Here is an 11,742-nt window from a genome sequence, read left to right as displayed (position 1 = left end):
TGGGGACACGCTGGAAAATATTAGGGATGAGCTAGAAACTACTGGTGATGAACGAGAAAATATTAGGGATGAGCTAAAAAATTTCGGGGATGAGCTAGAAAATATTAGGAATGTGCTAGAAAATAATGGGGAATATCCAGGATGATCTAGAAAATATTAGGGATAACCTTGAAAATACTGGAGATAAGCTAAAATTATTAGGGATGAGCTAGAAAATACTGGGGATGGGCTAGAAAATATTACGGAAGAGCTAGAAAATACTGGGGATGAGCTTAAAAAATAGTGGGGAATATTCGGGATGAGCTAGACATGAGGGGTTTTTCTGATCCACTCAGTTATCCACATCTCTATGTCTGCTTCATCTTTTGTCCAGTCAAATCTACCGACAGATCCTGATGATGACCATCTCTGAGTAAGCAGCACTGATGTCCCCTTCAACATGGTAGCGTTGTGAATGTTCTCCGGACAGATAGTTGAACATTTCTGTCAGGTTCTGACGTTCTGAAGACATCTGTCAGTGGAAAGAAAAAGAGAAAATGTTTTGGTACGGATTGCAACAACCGGTACATAAAATAACACGTGTAAAATAAAAACTTTTTGATTCATTATGAAGTGATACAGGACTTAGGCTTCAGATTTCCAAGAACTACAACATTTATAGATCCATGTGACAAGGGCTATAACTCAAGGACAGTACAACTAAAACTCTAAAACTGAAAGCCTGACAGGCACAACATAAAATATTTGTTGCCAGATAGTTAAAACTAGAAGTATATCATTGCTCCGTGGATTAAAAATGGGACAAGAGTTTATTCAAAATTTTTCAACAGCTCCCAGATACCATAAGTTAAATAAGATCATACTGATGTCATATACAAATGGCAACATTATCTTCTAGAATTGTTCCTTGTTTAATCCACACAAAAAAACATTTGAAGTTCAAGAACAAATTGCAATCTGTACCAATGAATAAAGTGCTGAATCTACAAGAGACTGGGGTGCCAGAGAAATCACAAAGTAGAGTGGAAATTGTCCAAGACAGCCACCCATTATTGAGGAGAAAAGTGATTGTTTTAGACAGATGGTTGTCTAGCACAGGTGTTATTATAATTCAGGAAAACACAAAGGAGGAAGTGGGAAGTGGCCGTTTGTACAGGTGATTGTCTTAGACAGGTGGCCATTGAGGCAGGTTCAACTATAGTTGTAATTTGAAACCTGAAAATTCTCACAAGAAATGTACACCGATGATATTTTCAGTGACATTTTTTTTACATTCTCACCAAACACAGTTTTCTTCCCACACACAGGTAGAGGAGCGGTCAGTGAGATACTGACTCTATATTGGCACTGGCTTGACTGGCCTCAGACCACAGGGATTGTCTCTCACGTACAGCAGGGAACACTGCTGGGGATGACAAATGACAATCCTCTTCTTTTCTTTCTTTCTCTCAACAAATTCACATCTTAGTAATTTTTTATTTAGCCTATACTATAAACAAATATGAAATTGATAATAATACAAATAATAATAATGATAATAATAATAATAATTATAATAATAATAAAAACAATAATAATAGTAATAATAATGATTCTGATAGTGACGATCATAATAATAACAATTACAATACTAATAATACTACTACTAATCACAATACAAATAATAATAATAATATAAACTATAACATGGATAGGTCGAGCACAGAAGATTCAAAATCATGCATTCGTTGAACTGTGCACGCATTCCCATTTTTTCTTCTTCTTCTTTATCTTTGTAAGATATCCCTGGAACTACGGATCCCTCAAACTACAGAGGCCGGTCCTGACGAATTCGAGCTATCCGTGTTACTCTGTAATGATACTGATAATAAAAATGATAAAAATAACAATAATAACAATAATAATGGCAATAAAACTAATAATAACAATTTTAAAAATTTAACTCATTCGCTACGCCGAGCCGTGGGGGGAGGCGCGGCTCAAGTGCCGTCAGTACGTTAAGCCGCCGCCGCCGGCTCGAGAACCGACGTTCAATTTTAGCTTGGTTTCTATTCCAATCCACTTATCCATGTTAAAATAAAGGTCATAATATAATGTTGACTTCCGGGTCAAGCGTTTCCACCGAAAATCTGAAGTTTTGATTCAGTTTTGAAACATGATTTCGTAGTTTATTCGACTTTGTTATTTCGCGAAGCCCAAATTATAGCCCAGACACCAGTCTTAGTACTTTTACACAACAAAATGTATAATTATTTTGCTCACTAAAGAAGTGTAGGACTCTTCTTTATAAAATTGATACTATTGGACGCAAATTGCCGGTGCACTGTAATTGAGAAATCAATATTTTTGAGTGCTAGATCTAGGCCTAGATCTAAATAGTCAAAATATTTTTTTCTCCCCAAAATCACTACTTTTGGGTAAAATTAATCAAAAAGTACCACTCAAGACATGTATAGGTTTATTCCAAGTGCAATTCTGAATAATTCCATATAAGTTACGCGTATTTTTTTCTGTTTGTGATCCTTTTTTCAAAATTATTTTAAAAATTATTTTTTTTCAATATCGGATGTTATGATCCAAATGTACAAATATAATGGAATGTATGAAAATAACTGCACATTTTTCAATATTTTCCTGTTCTATATACAGTTATGGTTATTTTGAGGTATCATTTGACTAGGTGCAAACATGTTTTTTTAGTTTCACCTGAGATTATAAATTTTTTATTTTCCAATTTTATCCGCATCCAATCACAATTGTGTTGCATAATCGCCTCTTACAGGAACAAAAGTTGAAAAATACGCAAATAAATAATGCAGGTGTATTCTACAAACCATACTGAAAATGTTGGTATATAATATGTTGATATTTATTTGAATTTATGGCCCCAAAGACCTGTGAACTGCGCACTAGTCATCATCTCATTTCGCCCTCCCGAAAAGAATTCGTCCACAAGCCGAAAATAATACGTTGCGAATGAGTTAAAGTAACAATAATAATAAAAATCGTTCATCCGTCCATGTTTGACAATGATCAGTGCATCTGCAGAAGGAATGTCCTTCATGTCATAACGGCACTATTACAATCTTACAATCTTTTCTTCCATAACTGGATTGCTAAAGATTTACATTTCTACTGTTAGGAGTTGTTGGGAAGAAGTAAAAAAATTTTTTTTTAAATTCTTGACCCCTTAATTAAACAAAAATTTATCTTTGGGCCCTAGATCTATATTAAAAACCGCTCTTTCGATGCATACACAGGATCACTAAAGTAGATGACTTACAGTAGCCTTGCCTACAAATTGCTCATTTTGTTACAGCGACACCACCCTGCCCCCACATTTCAGTGTAAGCTTGTTGACTACATCTCCCTGTAGTCTAGACGTCTCCACGCGAGTCTCGAAAATTACTCACCCAGTCTGTAGAATCGCATTTCTTAGGCGAATGGTTGAGTGTAGTGTTGAGGAATATGTGTCTACTTTTAAATGTTTTAAAATTAGGTGTATGTTAATCCCCTAGTTTTTTTTAACCCTCTTTCGGCTTACATCAAAGAAAACGTGTCCCATAAGTGATAGAAAAGCCGTTTCCGCTATGATGCTTCATCAAAACTTATTTTAAAAAATGAAACCAAAAAAAACAAGAGTAGCTTTTCAACACAAATGCTGTCACAATGATAGGTCTCAAATACCTCGCCTTGACCTGAATAATTGATGGGGGAAAAAAGGCAGAGGCCAAGACCAACAGGTTGAAAAAATCTTAACTTCGAGGGTAATTGTCTAAAAATGTATCCCTCTCAACCTGGGTTGGCCCTGACAACCTGACTGACCTAAAAAGTGTTGATGGGGGTGTAAAACATTTACAATCATTACAATCAATCTTTAATTTGTCAGAGAGAAATGTTGACTTGTCCACAAGACAAAACCTGGACTTACTGTTTGCTGTCCACTGTGTTATCCAGCTACCGATGGCGCCACAGAGCTTAGACCTTGCCTGGATCCGAACCGTCAAGATGTCTTTGTCGATGAAAGCTTCGTATTCTATGATCAGGGGAGAGAACTATGGCTGTATCTCAAGGAAGGGCAAGACTTCCATGGCACTCAGGTACGGACGACTGTTGGGATCTGAGGCAAAATAAAAATGAAGCAAGTACGTAATAATAATAAATAATAAATAACATTTATATAGCGCTCAACCCCGATTAATGTACACAGGCAACCAGAGGATCTTGAAAAAGCAAAAGAACGGGGTGACATATCAGTGGTTCTCTAAGGCCACTAAATGTATGTTAAAAATCATTGTGGAACGCTACCAAAGATCGTGTATTATAGAGAACCTTTGATGGTATCAGCTAAAACTAGTTCACAAGGTGGCATGATAGAATAGATAGAATCTGCGGCAAAGAACAGGATCATGAGAGCACGGACGTCGGTAATGTATGAGATGAGTCAACATAGGTGTAGAAGTAGATAATAAAGAAAAGTCAACCATTGGACCACGGTGTTGAAGGGAGGCCAGAACAAGAACATTGTGTGACTGGTCACAGATGAGAAGATGGACACAACATATGAAAGGAACATAAACAATATTATCCCAATCCTGATTGAAATAGTTTTATGGATTACATCCCTTTAACCTTTTTCCAAATGGCACAAAAAGAAATTTCACTTCCTTACCACGCCTGTTGTGCAAGTTTTCAGAAACACCCTCACCTCCAGTGGCTGGGCAAGCAGGAATTCTGTTTCAAGAAAGAACAAAAATTGCAAAAAGAAGGATGATTTAAAGGACACACATCGCAGTCACAACTCTCCATTTACAAAGCTGCCAACTTTTCAAAACAAGAAACAGACTCTACCCACAAGGTGGGTCAAGATAGTGGGCACTGGCCAAGTAACCCCCCCTCCAAACCTTCCATATATACATTTTTATGTATTCAATAAATTCACAGTCAACAGCTTGCTATGGTAACAGACACAACTACAATCAATCAATTGTCTTTGTTCTCATTATTAATTTATTGCTTTACACACAAACACACACACACAGTATAATTAAGTGCACACACACAAACATACACTGGACAAGAACAAGACCATGTTCTCATTATTTGATTTACACATAAAACACACACACTATGATTAAGTACACACACACAAACACACACTAAACAAGAACAAGACCATGGTTTACTTTGGAATGTTCAAATAAGAAAAAGTGGATGTTTTAGGTAGAAAGCTTCTCTCCATAGCAACAGACAGTTGATCCACCGATGTGAGGGACCAGTTTTGGTGCTCTTTCAAGCCACTTTCAGCACAGGTAGAAAGTACAGATTCTATGGAAATAGCTGGGGACAGAGAATACAATTTCCTCACATCAGAAATAATCAAAAGTAAGCTCCTAATTTTATCAGTTTTTATAGAGACATCCGTCTGAAGTCAATTTTCTCAATGAGCCTTAACCCTATCCATACACCCTGGGGTCATTTAGTTCCCACGGGGTTGTATTCTTCACATTTTTAGAATACTTTTAGTACCAAGGTCACTTTGAAACTTTTAGTATTTTTCCAAAAATCATTTTGACAGACTGCTATTCTGATTAAAGAGTAAATTACCTCTTTTGAAAGTGGTGGCTCAGAGTTCCCCACGTCGTGAAAGTAAAACACGACGTACGGATAGGTTTATTGAACTGTATGTTTCATCAACTATATCAATCTATTATCATAGCAAAAACATGAGAATAAACAAACACCAACAATGTGGCAATGACAGGAAGACAGGTTTTCAAGGAGCCTAGTTCCCCCTGATCGATCACACATATAACATCTTATTGGACAGTTTAGAACGTCCTTCGCCATCAGCATAACAGCTCATAAAATAGCTCTCTCTACTTTGTCATTCGTAGTGATGAGTACAGGTGGCTTCAACCGAAGAAAAAAAATCAGAGATATCATTTTATTTTGGTTTACCGCCATATGATTATCGGATGAACTGTGTTTGGTTTCAGCAGACACCACGTAAGTTTGTCTTCTTTTCCCTCTATGTTTCGCTAAAGTCTGTTGTTTCAGTAACATTTTGTTCTCCGGTTCCTCACCCTCCTCCAGTTTCTGGTTGACCATTGATCTCTCCTCCTGTCCAGGAGATAGACCAGGTCTCTGTCACTGAGGCACACACGTTTGTCTTGTGAGCAAATATCTCCCCACTGTAATGAAACAATAAAAACCATGTCATAGATACGTTAGGTAACCATCATCAGTTTTTTTATTGCATAAATCTATTTCAACAAATTTAACACATTTAATCTAGCATCATTATTGAAATAGAGAGATAGTAACGGGAGTCTAAAAAAAGAGGGCCCATTTAAAGGGCTGTTTAACATAGGTCATCTTTCAACTGGTTTCAACAAAACTTTAATTTTTTTTTAATTCAACCAAGGGTACGTTACAGATGTCAATATGAAAAACCATGATTGATTTTCTTCATATCTACAAATTTGATGTCCAAACAGTTACATTTTTACAAATATATAAATTGATAAGTGTTTTACGGCACACAATTGCAAGTGCATTAAGGTGAATATGTGCATGTGGGATACATTAGATCTAAACATTTTCAGTTGTGGAGGAATTATTTTACAATTTTGCCCAGGTGGCGGCCGAAGCCTACTCTTATCGATTTTGGACCATCAAAGGATCTCTAATGTGTGTAACTTAAAAACGGGACCTTTGAGATTTTTCGCCCTTATCCGACACGACTGGGTGTTAGATGCGACGTGTGGCTGAAAGACAGCGCAGTACGAAGGAGCGAAGAAGTAGCAGTAGAAAGGCAACAAAAAGAGTCAGGAGCCCAAAGGAGGGGGAAGGGGAGTAAAATGTGAAGACGGAATCAGAAGACAGAACATGATTAGAGAGCAGCTTAAAAGAGGTGAAAGGAGAACATTTTAGAAAAGAAAACTTTGAATTTCTGCCGCTGTCAGGTTTCGAAAGTGGGACATATTGAAAAGGCCACCTCTATTCTCACCCGGAGTGAGAATAGTGCAGGCGAGTCTTGTGGCTATTCTCACCCGGTGCGCGTTCACCAAATTTTGCGTTCACCCTAAACCACAGAATTCTACACTGTGATAACAGAAAAATTGTAGAATTCTGTGCCGTGAACAAACGTTCCATTACAACTGTAGCCTACTAAAAGCGTACAATTTTGTCTGTGGGCAGTGGAATCTTGATTACTAGATCTAATCTAGATTTAGATCTAGATTCTATCGGGATCTATAGATCTAGATTCACTTCCACAATGGTCATGTAAACAAACGGGACCGCAATTGTACAGAAGTGCCCCTAGATCTAGATATCTTGTTCTGGATCAGCAGGTAGTCACTGAGGTACCAAACACAGTGAGGCTTGTCAGCAAAAATTAAGATTAGATTTAAATCTAGATCTAGATCTAGATATCTAGATTCTAGACATTCTTCTAGGCCACAACAAGTATTACCGAACTTTGAACATCTGTAACTGGCCGAAAAATGAAGTAATATTGGTAATTTTGGTATCAAATTTCTCAGAAAAGCGAGCTCTATCCATCTGGCACATCAAAACAGTTGTGTGGGAAAAATTATGTACGAAATTTATACAATAATACTGAAAATACGGTCAAAGAGAGGTAACCATGAAAAATACTGAAGGGGGGGTGAGTTTTTAGGGTTATCTTCCCTTACTTTAATTAATATCCAAAGATTATAGCCTAATAGCTCACAGCATGACGTTCCACATGTCAGACATGGGTAATTTCTTACTCTTGTTGGGATTGCCGGCAGGCCCCCATTTACATGTACAATCTCTGAACCCCATCCTGCTTCCCACTAGCTCTAGTATTCTAAACACCACCATTCTGTCTCAAAAAGTATGCTACTAATTCGTCTGTTTATCCGCGCTTGAAGCTCTGTGTCTCAGAGTGTGTGGCATTACTTCCGTTTACACATGGGTGACAGCACTTCTGCGAAATGGGGTACTAATTAGTATAACATCTTTGCTTTAGCCGGAAATACGCCCGAAAAAAATAATATTCCATTAAAAAAAACATATCATGTTATACAGTTAGGAGAAGGTAATTCTCAGAGCAAAACAAGTTAATATGCCATTCATTCTCCAAAAAATATTTTAGGAGAGATAATTGCTGCTTTGCTAAACACACGTGCTTTTACTTTTAGCGAAACGATACAAATCCACCTTTTGTATTTCAAAGAAAAACCGAAACTAATACATGGTGTTTACACAAAAGATGATGACGAAAAAAAGAAAAGAAAAGAAAAAAGAAAAAAGAAAAAAAAAATTTTTTAATAGTAAAGATATAATGTGTACGCAAAGATCAATGATGTAGATACACATCGTGCCGGAACTACGCACGGAAAAAATAATATTCCCTTTAAAAAAACACAATCTAGATCTAGATCTAATATTATATTGACAGAAGTAGATAATTCACAATACAAAACAAGTTGGTGCTTTTTCGGTAGTTCCCACCCCCCTTATTTGAGCCTGGCCTAGATATCTAGATATAATCTAGATCTACATCTACATCTAGATTCTAGATCTAGATCTATACACGTTTGATTCAAACCTAACAATTGCAAAACATTAAATTGTGATAAAATTCAGGGGGGGCATGCCCCCCTGAAACCCCCCCACCTTATTTATATTAGGTTAGGGGGAAGCCCCCCTGAAACCCCCCTACTCTTGGGGCCTAAACCCGCGAATAACAATTGCGTGGTGGGAACAACCGAAAAAGCGCCAAAAATTCTGCTTTTGTATATTGTATCTAGAATCTAGATCTAGATCTAATTTCAAAGTAAACAAACATGAACTGGGTGCCCTCTCTTCAGTGAGCGGGACAATAGATCTGGGCTAATAATAATATGATTGGGATTTAGATCTCTAGATCTAGATATCTAGCTCTAGACCTAGATCTAGATCTATCTAGAAGATCTAGATTCTAGATCTAGATTTTCTAGAGATAAAAAATAACTTCCTCAGAGAAGATGGGAATTTTAAACCAAAACACAAAGTAGGCCTAGATCTAAATGCTTTTGGTGACATTTTATTATATACCACACATATCATGAGGAAGTTGACAAGGACTTACGAAGGAAAATGCTTCCCGTTGCTATGGAATCACTAAGGAGCTAAGGTACACTCTGTCAAACGGGGATTCAAATGCAAAGCGCATTGAGCTAATTTTTTGGAATTGCGCTATATAAATGCTAGATCTAGATCTAGATCTAGATTCTAGATCTAGATTCTAAATCTAGATCCTCTAGATCTAGATCTAGATCTAGATCTAGATCTAGATCTATATTATTATTTTTATTTTTTTTATATTATTATTATTATTATTATTATTATTATTATTATTATTATTATTATTATGATGATGATGATGATGATTATTATTATTATAATTTTTTAATTTTTAATTATTATTATTATTATTATTATTATTATTATTATTATTATTATTATTACTATTATTATTATTATTATTATTATTATTATTATTATTATTATTATTATTATTATTATTAAACGGATGGCAAAATCATTCAAAATGTTAGGAAAACTCGTCAAAGCTCGTTTCTCTATACTACCTACGGGCTACCCTACTATAGTAGGTCTGTCATCATTAGCACTGTTTGAACTTGCATGGATCGATCTAGATCTATCTAGATTCAAGATCTAGACAAGGCTGAAATGAGGTGCTGTCGCCCGCCTGCCATGCAGCTGAGCCCAAAAAACGCTCAAGTTCAAATTTGGGCGCCAGGAAGTTTGGGAGTATTCAAATAAATCTAGATCTGACCATAGAGTTACCTCCTTTTAAACCTATAGTGTACATCTATGGATCTGAATGACTCCCTATAGATCTAGACTAGGCCTATAGCCTTGATGTCTAGCCTATGTATAAGCAAACAAGTCCAAGGAAAATCTAGATCTAGATCTAGAGTCTAGATCTAGATGTAGACCTAACAACTTAAACGAAGTTGTAGAATGAACTGATGAACTGGTTCAAAGAAAAAAGAAAAAGGACCACTGTGTTGAAGGGAGGCCAGAACAAGAACATTGTAGGCTACTGTTTGTGACGCGGTTTTTCTTTTTCTCATGATTTGGCACGCTCTTTGTGTAGATCGACGCGATAGGTTACGAGCCATGTAGAGAGTAAATATAATTAATGTGCTGAGGGATGCAAAAGGTTTTAAAGATAACAAATTCTGCTTCATAATATAATGCTGCAAATGTTCAAACTTTAGGCAAAATTAAACGAGGAGAGAACTATATATATAACTGAAGAGAAGAAATTTGTGTCTAATGGAGGAACACAAAAAAAGAAAGAAAGAAAACAGCTAGACAAATTATGTAAAAAAGATGTAAATGATCCCTAAATTTTATCCCGAGCCCAGGGTGTCTACGCAAAGATCTACACTAGCATAGATGCTTATACAAATAACGATGGCATTATTTAATTTATTTATGTGTGCTCATCAATGAGCTTAGGCTGATGAGGGTACCAGTTCACGTTTTCTTTGAAATACAAAAGCTGAATTTGTATCGTTGGGGTAAAAGCACACATATTTGTCAGTATTTATCATGCCTGAAATATTATTTTAGAAAATGAATAACTCATAAACTTATTTTGTATTGTGAATTACCTCCTGCTTATCAGTCACATTCCTGATTCCAGAGGGCCGATACGAGTGCCTTGTTGTGGTCAGCGGTGCTAAATCTAGATACTGTTTGGGCGACGCACAGCAAAAGATTTCGATAAAATTATGTTTTTCATTTTAACAAGTGATTATGAAGTCCATCTCATTCATTTTTCTGAATTCTACTCACCCATGTAGTTTCAATGTGTAAAAGACCGTGTTTGGACTATTTGAAGATTGTCTAGTTTATTTAAGAGTAAACAATCACAAAAATACCTATGAGTATATTTTAGCGATAGACAAATCACATGAAAAAGAAATCAACATCAAAAGACTTCGTAGAATATCAATATTCTGTGCACCAACTGGCCTTTTATTCCTCTCTGGAATGGCGGCGCGCCCCTCAAGCTTGACACCCATGACGTCACAACTGAGATCTCTAGTCCTATTTATATATCTTTGATACACATTGAATAATGACGTGGATGTTTACACAAGGAAGGATGCGTAGCTAGTCCGATCTAAGGGAACTAATGCCCATGTCTCTCTGTTCAATTTCATTGTTATTTCCCTTTTAAACATTGCGCGCTTGTGATTAATTTTCGCATTTTATTTTTTCATTTTATTTATAATAATTTCGTAATCAAACATTACTTTAATTTCCAAGCGCCATTATAGTCTATAGCTTCATGAATTTTCTTGGACTTGGAACCGCGCCAACAGGCCAAGATCTAGATCTAGACTCTAGATCTAGAAGCCATGTTGGTGACCAGGGTAATAGCTCGAATTCGTCAGGACCGGCCTCGGTAGTTTGAGGGATCCGTAGTTCCAGGGATATTTTACAAAGATAAAGAAGAAGAGAAAACAGGACCGCAGGCACAGTTCGACGGATGCATGATTTCTAGTTTTCTGTTTTGGACCTATCCGTTTTGTAGTGTGTATATTATTTTTAGGAAGAGGCTAGAGAGACCAGGATCCTGGTCTGTCTAGATCTAGCCTGTGAGTCTAGAGAGACCAGGATCGTGGTCTGGTGTGGTCTATTGTCTCTAAAGAGACCAGGATC

At 36.5% G+C, this 11,742-nt stretch overlaps 1 long non-coding RNA gene across 1 annotated transcript; it reads right to left on the bottom strand.

Annotated features, from left to right (window-relative positions):
- Positions 1-272: 272 nt before the first annotated feature.
- Positions 273-5,490, bottom strand: LOC106013860. The gene is made up of 4 exons (XR_001185457.2): positions 4,673-5,490; positions 3,932-4,120; positions 1,281-1,405; positions 273-511 (listed from the first exon to the last, which is right to left on the bottom strand). It is a non-coding gene; the product is annotated as an uncharacterized LOC106013860 (long non-coding RNA).
- Between the last annotated feature and the right edge of the window lie 6,252 nt (positions 5,491-11,742).

Source organism: Aplysia californica, unplaced genomic scaffold (assembly GCF_000002075.1).
Source record: "Aplysia californica isolate F4 #8 unplaced genomic scaffold, AplCal3.0 scaffold01372, whole genome shotgun sequence".
Classification (NCBI taxonomy): domain Eukaryota; kingdom Metazoa; phylum Mollusca; class Gastropoda; order Aplysiida; family Aplysiidae; genus Aplysia; species Aplysia californica.
This window is presented reverse-complemented; position numbering and strand designations above follow the sequence as displayed.